The sequence below is a fragment of the Orcinus orca genome, chromosome 19 (genome assembly GCF_937001465.1).
Source record: "Orcinus orca chromosome 19, mOrcOrc1.1, whole genome shotgun sequence".
NCBI lineage: Eukaryota > Metazoa > Chordata > Mammalia > Artiodactyla > Delphinidae > Orcinus > Orcinus orca.
The window spans coordinates 182,086-194,553 of record NC_064577.1 but is presented as its reverse complement, the minus strand read 5'-3'; the positions used below and the strand labels follow the sequence as shown (position 1 = coordinate 194,553).

General features: G+C 38.0%; 1 pseudogene; it reads left to right on the top strand.

Annotated features, from left to right (window-relative positions):
- Positions 1-6,241: 6,241 nt before the first annotated feature.
- Positions 6,242-6,696, top strand: LOC125962085 (40S ribosomal protein S15a-like; annotated as a pseudogene).
- Positions 6,697-12,468: the final 5,772 nt, after the last annotated feature.

The window sequence follows — 12,468 nt, the reverse complement described above, 5'->3', positions numbered from 1 at the left end:
GAAACAAGAGAAGCCACCGCAATGAGAAGCCCATGCACCACAACAAAGAGTAGCCCCCACTTGCCACAACTAGAGAAAGCCCCCGCGCAGCAACGAAGACCCAGTGCGCCAAAAAAACAAAAAACAAAAAAACTGAAGAAGCCAAAAGAGAACTTGTACAGATAAAGAGTAGACTGTTTGTTTTAAATTAAATTATTTTATTTTATTTATTTTTGGCTGTGTTGGGTCTTTGTTGCTGTGCGCAGGCTTCTCTCGTTGCAGCGAGTGGGGGCTACTCTTCATTGTGGTGCGCAGGCTTCTCATTGCGGTGGCTTCTCTTGTTGCAGAACACAGGCTCTAGGCACGCAGGCTTCAGTTGTTGTGGCTCATGGGCTTTAGAGCACAGGCTCAGTAGTTGTGGTGCCCGGGCTTAGTTGCTCAGTGGCATGTGGGATCTTCCCAGACTAGGGCTTGAACATGTGTCCCCTGCATTGGCATGTGGATTCTTAACCACTGCACCACCAGGGAAGCCCAAGAGTAGAGTGTTTTGGATAAGAAAACTCAAAATCATAAATGTATCCATTTTCACTAAGTTAATCTATAAATTCAATGTCATCCCAATAAAAATACTGACACAACTTTTTCCAAAGCATCAAAGTTTTTTTAAACTTCATTGAAAAATCAAAAGCAAGATTATCTAGGAAAAATCTAAAAAGGAAAAAGCTGAGGGTAATTAGCATGGCCAAGTATTAAAACATATTGTAAAGCTACAATAATTAAAACAACATGGTTCTGCTGTGTGGCAGGTCAATGGGTTGGACTAGAATGTCCAAAAATAAATTCAAATATGTCTGGGAATATTACATATATTAAAGGTGGCATTCATATTACTTGGAAAAAAGATGGATTATTCAATAAATGATGTTGAATGACTTGAGTACCTATCTGAAAAAAATTAAGCTTGGACCATACATCACAGTTGACACCAAAATAAATTCCAAATGGATGCAATACTTAAATGTAAAACTATTGAATCATGGAAGTACATGGAGAAAAAGTAGGACATTTATTTTTTTATAATCCCAGCATACGGAAGGCCTAAATATGGCCCTCAATCAGAAACCAGGAAAGAAAATAATGATTTTTTTAAAAACAGAAGTATCTTTATAGCAAAAACACTATAAAAGGATCAAGAAATGAACAACACACTTTGAATATATTTGCAACAAAAATCGAAGAGAATAGTTAACTCCTTTTTAATATAAATTTATTATTTATTTTTGGCTGCATTGGGTCTTTGTTGCTGCATGTGGGCTTTCTCTAGTTGTGGCGAGCTGGGGCTACTCTTCGTTGTGGTGTGCGGGCTTCTCATTGAGGTGGCTTCTCATTGTGAAGCACGGGCTCTAGGCGCATGGGCTTCAGTAGTTGTGGCACATGGGCTCAGCAGTTGTGGCTCACAGGCTCTAGAGTGCAAGCTCAGCAGTTGTAGCGCACAGGCTTAGTTGCTCCGCGGCATGTGGGATCTTCCCGGACCAGGGCTCGAACCTGTGTCCCCCGCATTGGCAGGCAGATTTTTAACCACTGTGCCACCAGGGAAGTCCCAAAGACAATAGTTAACTCCTAATTGTAAAAAAAAGTTTCTACAAATCTAAGAGAAAAAAAAATAACATCCCCAAAGAAAAATGGCCAAAGATGTGAACAGGCAGAAGAACACAGAAAAGGAATTTAACATAGTTCCTAAATTTATGGAAACTTTGGTTATGATATAGAATCATCAGTTAAAAACTACAACAAGATATCACTCTTTTTCACTTATTAGATTGACAGAATCATTAAGTTCAAACTTAATTGTTTTACCATTTGGTAGGGAAAAAGCACTTTTGTATATTGTCATAAAGTAGTACAATTTCTATCAACAACAATCTGGCAGTAGCTATCGAAATTTTAAATGCACATATCCCTTTACCTAGCAATTCCTCTTTTAGGAATTTATTCTACATATATGGTTAAACATGTTTGAAATGACTTCTGTGCAGGTAACTGAATTTCACTTTATATCTAATAGCAGAAGACTACAAAATAGTAAATATCCACCCAAAAGGGTTGAATAACTTAATGACATATCAACATATTGTAATACTATGAAGCCATAAAAGAATAGAGCTCTCTATGCATATTGATGTGGGACCATCTTTATTTATTTAATTTTTTAACATCTTTATTGGAGTATAATTGCTTTACAATGGTGTGTTAGTTTCTGCTTTATAACAAAGTGAATCAGTTATACATATACATATGTTCCCATATCTCTTCACTCTTGCGTCTCCCTCCCTCCCACCCATCTAGGTGGTCACAAAGCACGGAGCTGATCTCCCTGTGCTATGCGGCTGCTTCCCACTAGCTATCTATTTTACGTTTAGTAGTGTATATATGTCCATGCCACTCTCTCACTTTGTCACAGCTTACCCTTCCCCCTCCCCATATCCTCAAGTCCATGCTCTAGTAGGTCTGTGTCTTTATTCCTGTCTTGCCCTTAGGTTCTTCATGACCTTTTTTTTTTTTCTTAGATTCCATATATATGTGTTAGCATATGGTATTTGTTCTTCTCTTTCTGACTTACTTCACTCTGTATGACAGACTCTAGGCCCATCCACCTCACTACAAATAACTCAATTTCGGTTTTTTTTATGGCTGAGTAATATTCCATTGTATATATGTGCCACATCTTCTTTATCCATTCATCTGTTGATGGACACTTAGGTTGCTTCCGTGTCCTGGCTATTGTAAATAGAGATGCAATGAACATTGGTGTGCATGTGTCTTTTTGAATTATGGTTTTCTCAGGGTATATGCCCAGTAGTGGGATTGCTGGGTCATATGGTAGCTCTATTTTTAGTTTTTTAAGGAACCTCCATACTGTTCTCCATAGTGGCTGTATCAATTTACATTTCCACCAACAGTGCAGGATGGTTCCCTTTTCTCCACATCCTCTCCAGCATTTATTGTTTGTAGATTTTTTGATAATAGCCATTCTGACCGTGTGAGATGATACCTCATTGTAGTTTTGATTTGCATTTCTCTAATGATTAATGATGTCGATCATTCTTTCATGTGTTTGTTGGCAATCTGTATATCTTCTTTGGAGAAATGTCTGTTTAGATCTTCTGCCTCTTTTTGGATTGGCTTGTTTGTTTTTTTGTTATTGAGCTGCATGAGCTGCTTGTAAATTTTGGAGATTAATCCTTTGTCAGTTGCTTCATTTGCAAATATTTTCTCCCATTCTGAGGGTTGTCTTTTTGTCTTATGATTTCCTTTGCTGTGCAAAAGCTTTTAAGTTTCATTAGGTCCCATTTGTTTATTTTTGTTTTTATTTCCATTTCTCTAGGAGGTAAGTCAAAAAGGATCTTGCTGTGATTTATGTCATAGAGTGTTCTGCCTATGTTTTCCTCTAAGAGTTTGATAGTGACTGGCCTTACATTTAGGTCTTTAATCCATTTTGAGTTTATTTTTGTGTATGGTGTTAGGGAGTGTTCTAATTTCATACTTTGACATGTACCTGTCCAGTTTTCCCAGCATCACTTATTGAAGAGGCTGTCTTTTCTCCACTGTATATTCTTGCCTCCTTTATCAAAGATAAGGTGACCATATGTGCATGGGTTTATCTCTGGGCTTTGTATCCTGTTCCATTGATCTATATTTCTGTTTTTGTGCCAGTACCATACTGTCTTGATTACTGTAGCTTTGTAGTATAGGATGTGGGACCATCTTTAAGGTATATTGTATGGCGAACAAAGCAACATGCAGAAAAAAGTCTATCTTTTGCTTGTAGAATTGATATAAGGATGTGCTTGCAAATGCATTAAATATCTTTGGAAGTATCCTTAAAAAAAATTGCAGTAGCATTTGGCTCCAGGGAAGGGCAAATGAGTGTCAGGGGAACACAGATGTGAAAAAGACAGCTTTTGCTTTTTATGACTTTTGCATTTTGTGTAATGTAATAATTTGGGGCATTTACTGATATGATTTTGTCATGTATGTATGTCTTTACGTGTTGATGTAACAGTTTTATGAATTACTTTCTTAGTTTTCTATCATCCTGTATCCTGGGATAAGTCCCTCATGATCAAAATGAATAATGATGCATGAGGAATGGGGAGGAGTAAAATTTGAAAATCACAGAAAGTAAAAACATATATATATACACAATGACTCTTTGCCATCTAGGATTTATGTGTTAAGATTTTTTCATATTTGCTTTAAGCTTTTGTTTAAATAAAAGAAATAACATACCTTAGCAAAATCTGAACTCCTCTTTCTTCTCTTCCCCACCCAATTTCTCTCCCTTCTCTCCAGCAGCAAAAACCATCATGACTTCGGTGGGTATCCTTTCAGGCTACCTGTTAATAGTTTACACACACATGCACACGGTGGCATCATCATCAGGAGTGGCATAGGATGAAGTAAAGTTGGAGGGCAAGGCATTGGGGTGACTATGGCTTTTAGTTTCTATGGCAACAACAGTAATTACAAAGACTGTAGAGTAAATTGCCTTTTTCTGATAGCTCTAGGAAGGATAGACAATGAAAAATTGAGATTGAGAGCAAAACTATCCCACTGAGGAGATCCACGGAAAACAAAAAAGCCTTGGAGCGGTCACTCATCCCATATAATTTTCAGGGCAGATATGGCTGAGCACCATGCCAAGGGCCTGACCGGTAGGGTTGTTGAGTTAAATGCTGATTAACTCTACAATCGCACCAAATCTCTTCCACTAAGGGAAGGGCACTGGTGTGGAAGGACATCTTGGTTGCTTCCAAGATTTGGCAGTTATGAATAAAGCTTCCATATAAACATCTGTGTGTAGGTCTTTCTGTGGACATAAGTTTTGAACCTCTTTGGGTAAAAACCAAGAAGTGAATTACAGCACTGTTCACTGCCCACTACAAAGAGGGAGGCTCCAGGTTTGGTTGGTTTCTCTGAATTTCAGACATGCAGCTCTAATCTACTTTCTGGCAACCAGTAAGGCTGCCAGAGGACAGTACTCTGTAGCAGGTCCAAAGTGAGAATGCCCAGCCATTTTAACATGACGACCCAGCAGACCCAATGGGAATGGAAGGTTCTGTAGAAGACAGAGTTCTGAAGAAAGCCTCTAACAAGCCCCAATAACAAGATGTGTTGTGAACATCTTCCATTTGTCCCTCTGGGATCCATTCTCCATCCTGTTCTGGACCCTGGGAGGCTGACTGGATGACATTAATAGGCTCCCTTGCCAGCTAAATTCTGGTTGATTTAACCCATAGGGACAATGACTGAAAATTAGCAGGAGGGAGGAGAGTAAAGCGAGGCTTTTAAAAAAGGACAGCCCATTTTACAACCATATTATCACTTTTCGTGCTTTGCCATTCTTTGTACCCCTTTGTTCACAGATTCCAGTTCACATCTGCCACGGGATTCCCAGCACCTAGAACAGCTAGTTTCACACACAGGCAGACTTTCTTCTTAGTCAGGGGGCCTTCCAATCAGTTATCCTTCAGAATATACAGCTGTGTTTCCATACTGGAAACACATGCTGGAGAGAGCATAAGATTCTGTACAATAGTTGTCTCAGCCATGCTTGGAGTGATCTCAAACGTGACCTTCCTTCCCAAGTTCGAAAACCAGACGACACTGTCCAACCTGATGTGCTCATCCAGCCCCTCAGCTGCCTTGTTGCTCTGGACTACACCCTTTGCTTCCTCATTTCTTTAAGGAGCTTCATCTGCTGTGCTTATTAAAACACAAACCCCTTGCAGGGAGTGATCCTTTTTAAAAAAGAACTGGCATAGCTCTGCCACATGGGTCTCCTCATGTTCCAAATACAATTCGCTCTAATCTCTAAAGTGCCATCCACACCCTGGGTCCAGGAAACCCCCAGAAAGTCAGGAGGGATGTTAGGTGGAGAATTTCCTCTGACGTCCTGCACTGCTCTTTGCAGGTACTTGGCTTTTGGATCTCATTGCAAACCACTCTGGTGTATTCTCTTCCTGAATGCTAGGTTAAGAAGTGGGGAGGCCCCTGTAATCCAAGTGGTGCAAATTTACAGAAAGTAGTCCAAGAAAACTAAAAAAATATTCCTGGGCAATTCTTTGTCCTTTTAGTGATTGTTTTCCTCATAGTAGTCTCTGTTGTCAGTGTGGAAATTCTTAGCTTCATCAACCATGATATGTTGCATCTTTTCAAACTTAAGTTTTTCATGAAGCTTTTCTGAGCTATTGCCTGGTAGATGTTTACTTGCTATTACAAATGTAAGACACAGCTCCTTTCGCCATCTTTCCATGCTGCCATAAGGGTGCACATAAATGTCCTGGCTGATGCTCTCAACAGTATCAACAATGCCGAAAAGAGAGGCAGATGCCAGGTTCTTATTAGGCTGTGCTCCAAAGTCATCGTCAGGTTTCTAACTGTGACAATGAAGCGTGGTTACTTTGGCGAATCTGAAATCACCGATGATCACAGGAATGGGAAGATTGCTGTGAACCTCACAGGCAGGCTAAATAAGTGTGGTGTGATCAGCCCCAGATTTGATGTGCGACTCAAAGATCTAGAAAAATGGCAGTATAAGCTGCTCCTGTCCTGTCAGTTTGGTTTCATTGTACTGACAACCTCAGCTGGCATGACGGACCATAAGAAGCAAGACGAAAACACACAGGAGGGAAAATCCTTTGATTCTTTTTCTAGGGATGTAATGCATATGTGCAAATAAAATGCCTCAGAGGAAAAAAAATGTAAGACACAAATGTATGTTTTCCTAATGAAATAATGAAAGCAGATTATTTTTTTAAATTCTTTTAAAATTGAAGTATAGTTTATTTACAATATTTTATTAGTTTCATGTGTTCAATATAGAAATTTAATTTTTATAGATTATACTCCATTTAAATATATTACAAAATAATGCCTATATTTCTCTGTGCTGTACAATATATCCTTGTTGCTTATTTATTTCATACATAGTAGTTTGGACATCTTAATCCCATACCCCTATCTTGCCCCTCCACCCTCCCTCTCCCCACTAGTAACCACTAGTTTGTTCTCTATACAGTAAGTGCCCTGCATACGAACCTTCAAGTTGTGAACTTTCAAAGATGCCAACATATGTTCCATCAGTGTCAGGCATGAGTGAAATTGCAGCTTGCCCTCCGTCTCCTGTTGCTGACGAACCTTCAGCTCTACGATCTCCCACCTCCTCTCCCTCCTCCAGTCAGTAGCTCTTCTTGCCTGTTCACTTGATGACAGCCCCTGTATGCCAGCTGTTATACTGTACTACTGTACTTTTCAAGGTACTGTATTGTAAGGTTAAGTTTTTTTTCTTTATCTTTTGTGTTTGTTTTATTCTGTATTATTTGTGTGAAAAGTATTATAAACCTATTACAGTACAGTATTATATAGCTGATTGTGTTTGTTGGGTACCTAGGCTAACTTTGCTGGACTTACAAACAAATTGGACTTAAGAACGTGCTCTCGGAACGGAACTCATCTGTATGTAGGGGACTTACTGTATCTGTTTTTGTTTTGTGATATACATTCGTTTGTTTTATTTCTTAGATTCCACATATAAGTGATAACAGAGTATCTGTCTTTCTCTAACTTATTTCACTAATCATAACACCCTCTAGGTCCATCCATGTTGGTGTAAATGGCAGAATTTCATTCTTTTTTATGGCTGAGTAGTATTCCATTATGTATACATATACCACATCTTCTTTATCCGTTCATCTACTGATGGACACTTAGGTTGTTTCACATCTTGGCTGTTGTAAATAATGCTGCTATGAACACTGGGATGCATGTATCTTTTTGAATTAGTGTTTTTGTCTTCTTTGGATATATACCCAAGAGTGGAATTGCTGGGTCATACAGTAGCTCTATTTTTAGTTTTTTGAGAAACTGCCATACTGTTTTACACAATGGCTGCACCAATTTACATCCCCACCAACAATGCATGAGGGTTCCCTTTTCTCCTTGTCAGCATTTGTTATTTGTAGTAGATTTCTTGATGACAGCTATTATGACAGGTGTAAGGTGATATCTCATTGTGGTTTTTATTTACATTTCTATAATGATTAGTGATGTTGAGAATCTTTTCATGTGCCTATTAGCCATCTCTATGTCGTCTTTGGAAAAATGTCTATTCAGGTCTTCTGCCCTGAAATTAATTTTTACACCTCTTTGGTCTCCTTAAACCTGGAAGAGAGGAAGAAAAGCATAGAGTTCAGCTGGATACTTCTTAGGTACCTATGATATATCAAGATGGCCCGTGAGCAGTTGGACACAATAAAAATATTTTGGCAGAAACTAACACACCATCGTAAATTAATTATACTCCAATAGAGACGTTAAAAAAATATTTTGAGCTCAGATAAAAATTACAGCTTTTTTCCATTAAAATGTAATCAAATGAGTGTATTGGTTATCACTACAAAAATTTAATTATTTTCTGAAATACTGCTATAGTGCACAAAAGAGGTATGCAGTAATAAAGGAGTAGCATATGGCAAACCAACTGTTCCATTGAGAACAGCTAGAAAAGGCAGTTATAATACATAAAACATCTGTCTGAAGGCATTATAAAGCTGAGGTAACCAACTTTGCTTTAGACAAATTAGAGATCTGCCAAAAAAAATCAGAGATAAACAAAACTGTCAAAACTTTCCTTGAGTAGCTAAGTCGCTGACTGGATTAAGATAATCAACTGCTATTCTATCTGCCTTGCAAAGGAGAGTGTGTATCCTCTTGAGAGGAAGACAGTATCATCTAGATCTTCTATACTTTTTTTCATACAGTGTCTAGCATTTAATTGAAAATTACCTGGCATGCCAAAATATAGGACTTTATGGCTGAAGACCAAGAAGAAAAAAAACATACTCTATAAATAGACCAAAGTTAAGCCAAATAATGGAACTATCAGACAAGGACTGAAAAAGAGCTATTATTTATGTGCTTAAGAAAAGAGAGGAAAAGAGAGAGACAGAGAGATGGAAAAAACCATCAAACAATTGAATCGATAGAAAGACTCCAGTAGGAATTCTAGAATTGACTGATATGATAACTGAAATTAGACATGTAATAGATAGGTTTAATAGGAAATTAGACACAGCAAAAGAGAGAATTAGTGAACTATAAAGCTAATGAAAAATATTTAGATTGAAGCATATACAGAGAAAAAGAAGAGTGAAAATTCACATGAAAAATAGTCACATTGTACACAGCGAAAACATCAGATGTATACATAACATATCTTAGAGAGATGTGAGCATGTATAAGGGTGATCTTTTCTTTAAGAGATAGTGCTTGAAAAATTCCAAGCTGACAAGACAAAAGAAAATGCACTTATGACATTATGTGAATCCCAAGAAGGATGAATGGAAACAAAAATATACATAGGCGTAGCATATCAAACTGTTAAACATCAAAGACAATGAAAAAAATCTTAAAATAAGACAAAGAAAAAAGGGCACATTACCTTCAAAGTAGTAACAGAATATATTCTGTTGACTTTAAAAAAATTTTTATTTTATATCGGAGCATAGTTGGTTAACAATGTTATGTTAGTTTCAGGTGTACAGCAAAGTAATTCAGTTATACATATACATGTATCTATTCTTTTTATTCTGTTGACTTTTTACAATTTAGATATAATTGGCATATAAAATTATATTAGCATCTGGTATACAACACAGTGATGAGATATTTCTGTATACTGCAAAATGACCACGACAATAATTCTAGTTGACATCAATTACCATATATTGTTATGACATTTTTTTCTTGTGTTGAAAACTTTTAAGATTTATTCTCTTAGCAACCTTCCAATGTACAATACAGTATTACTTAGCACAGTCACTCTGCTGTACATAATATCCCCATGATTTATGCATCTTACAGCTGGAATTTTGTACTTTTTAACCTCCTTTATCCATTCTGCACCTCCACCCCACCCCTATTCTTTGTATTCGTGAGCTTGGGAATTTTTTTCTTTGGTTGTTTTTTTTGATTTTAGATTCCACATATAAGTGAGATCATACAGTATTTGTCTTTCTCTGTTTGACTTATTTTGCTTAACATTATGCCCTCAAAGTCCACCCATATTGTCAAAAATGGCCAGATTTCCTTCTTTTTCTATGGCTGAATAATGTTCCATTGTGTGTGTGTATATGTGTGTGTGTGTGTGTGTGTGTGTCTAATGAATATACAGAATATATGGACATGTGTTTCTTCCATATCTTGGCTATTGTAAATAATGCTACAATAAACATAGAGGTGCATGTATTTTGAGTTAGTGTTTTTGTTTTCTTCAGATAAATACCCAGAAGTGGACTTGCTGGGTCATATGGTAGTTCTACTTTTAATTTCTTGAGTAACTCCCATACTATTTTCCATACTGGTTGCACAAATTATATTCCCACCAACAGTGCACAGGGGTTCCCTTTCCTTTAATCCTCACTAACACTTGTTATTTCTTGTCTTTTTGATGACAGCCATTCTAACAGGTGTGAGGTGATATCTCACTGTGGTTTTGATTTTCATTTCCCTGAGGATTAGTGATGTTAAGCACTTTTTCATGTACTTGTTGGCTATCTGTATGTCTTCTTTAGAAAAATGTTTATTCAGATCCTGTGCCTATTTTAAAATTATATTATTTGTTTTGTTTTGTTATTGAGTTGTATGAGTTCTTTATATACTTTGGATATTAACCCCTCATCAGACACATGATTTGCAAACATGTTCTCCCATTTGGTATGTTGCTTTTTAATTCTGTTGATGGTTTCCTTTACTGTGCAGGAGCTTTTTAGTTTGACGTAGTCTCATTTATTTATTTTTGCTTTTGTTGCCTTTGCTTTTTGTGTCAATCCAAAAAAAAAACATCACCAAGACAGATGTCAAGAAGCTTACCACCTATGTTTTCTTCTAGGAGTTTTATCGTTTCAGGTCTAATGTTCAAGTTTCTGATCCATTTTGAGTAACTTTGTGTATAAGTGTAAGATATAGATCAATGGAACAAGATAGAAATCCCAGAAATAAACCCATGCACTTATGGTCAATTAATCTATGACAAAGGAGGTAAGAATATAAAATGGAGAGGGACTTTCCTGGTGGTCCAGTGGCAAAGAATCCACCTTCCAATGCAGGGGACTCGCGTTCTACCCCTGGTCGGGGAGCTAAGATCCCACACGCCCCAGGATAACTAAGCTCTCACGCCACAACTACTGAGCTCACGCGCCTCAACAAGAGAGCCTGTGTGCGGCAAACTACAGAGCCCACGTGCCCTGGAGCCCGCGTGCCACAACTAGAGAAGAGAAAACCCGTGCACCACAACTAGAGAAGCCCACGCACCACAACAAAGAACCTGTGCCACAACAAAGATCCCATGTGCTGCAACTAAGACGCTATGCAGCCAAAAAAATAAATTAATAAATGTATTTTTAAAAAAGAATATAAAATGGAGAAAAGACTATCTCTTCAATAAGTGGTGCTGGGAAAACTAAACAGCTACATATAAAAGAATGAAATTAGAACATTCTCTATCACCATTTACAAAAATAAACTCAAAATGGATTAAAGACCTAAATTTAAGACTAGAAACCATAAAACTCCTAGAAGAAAACATAGGCAGAACACTCTTTGACATAAGTCGTAGCAATATATTTTTTTGGACCTGTCTCCTAAAGCAAAGGAAATGAAAGCAAAATTAAACAAATGGGACCTAGTGAAACTTAAAAGCTTTTGCACAGCAAAGGAAACCATTGACAAAATGAAAAGACAACCTACTGAATAGGAGAAAAGATTTGCAAATGATACAACTGATAAGGGGTTAGTATCCAAAATACTAAAATAGCTCATACAACTTAACGTCAAAAAACCAAGCAACCTGATTTAAAAATGGGCAGACGACCTGAATAGACATTTTCCCAAAGAAGTCATACAGATGGCCAACAGGCACATGAAAAGATGTTCAACATTGTTAACCATCAGAGAACTGCAAATTAAAATGCAAATGAGATATTATCACCTCATACAGTCAGAATGGCTACTATCAAAAAGAACACAAATAAAAAATGCGGGGCTTCCCTGGTGGCGCAGTAGTTAAGAATCCACCTGCCAATGCAGGGGACACGGGTTCGAGCCCTGGTCCGGGAAGATCCCACAGGCCGTGGAGCAACTAAACCCGTGTGCCACAACTACTGAGCCTGTGCTCCAGAGCCCACGAGCCACAACTCCTGAAGCCTGGGCGCCTAGAGTCTGTGCTCTGCAACACGAGAAGCCACCGCAATGAGAAGCCCGCACGCCGCAACTAAGAGTAGCCCCCGCTCACCGCAACTAGAGAAAGCCCGCGCACAGCAACAAAGACCCAACGCAACCCAAAATAAATAAAATTTTTAAAAAATGTTGAGCTTCCCTGGTGGTGCAGTGGTTGAGAGTCCGCCTGTCGATGCAGGGCACACGGGTTCG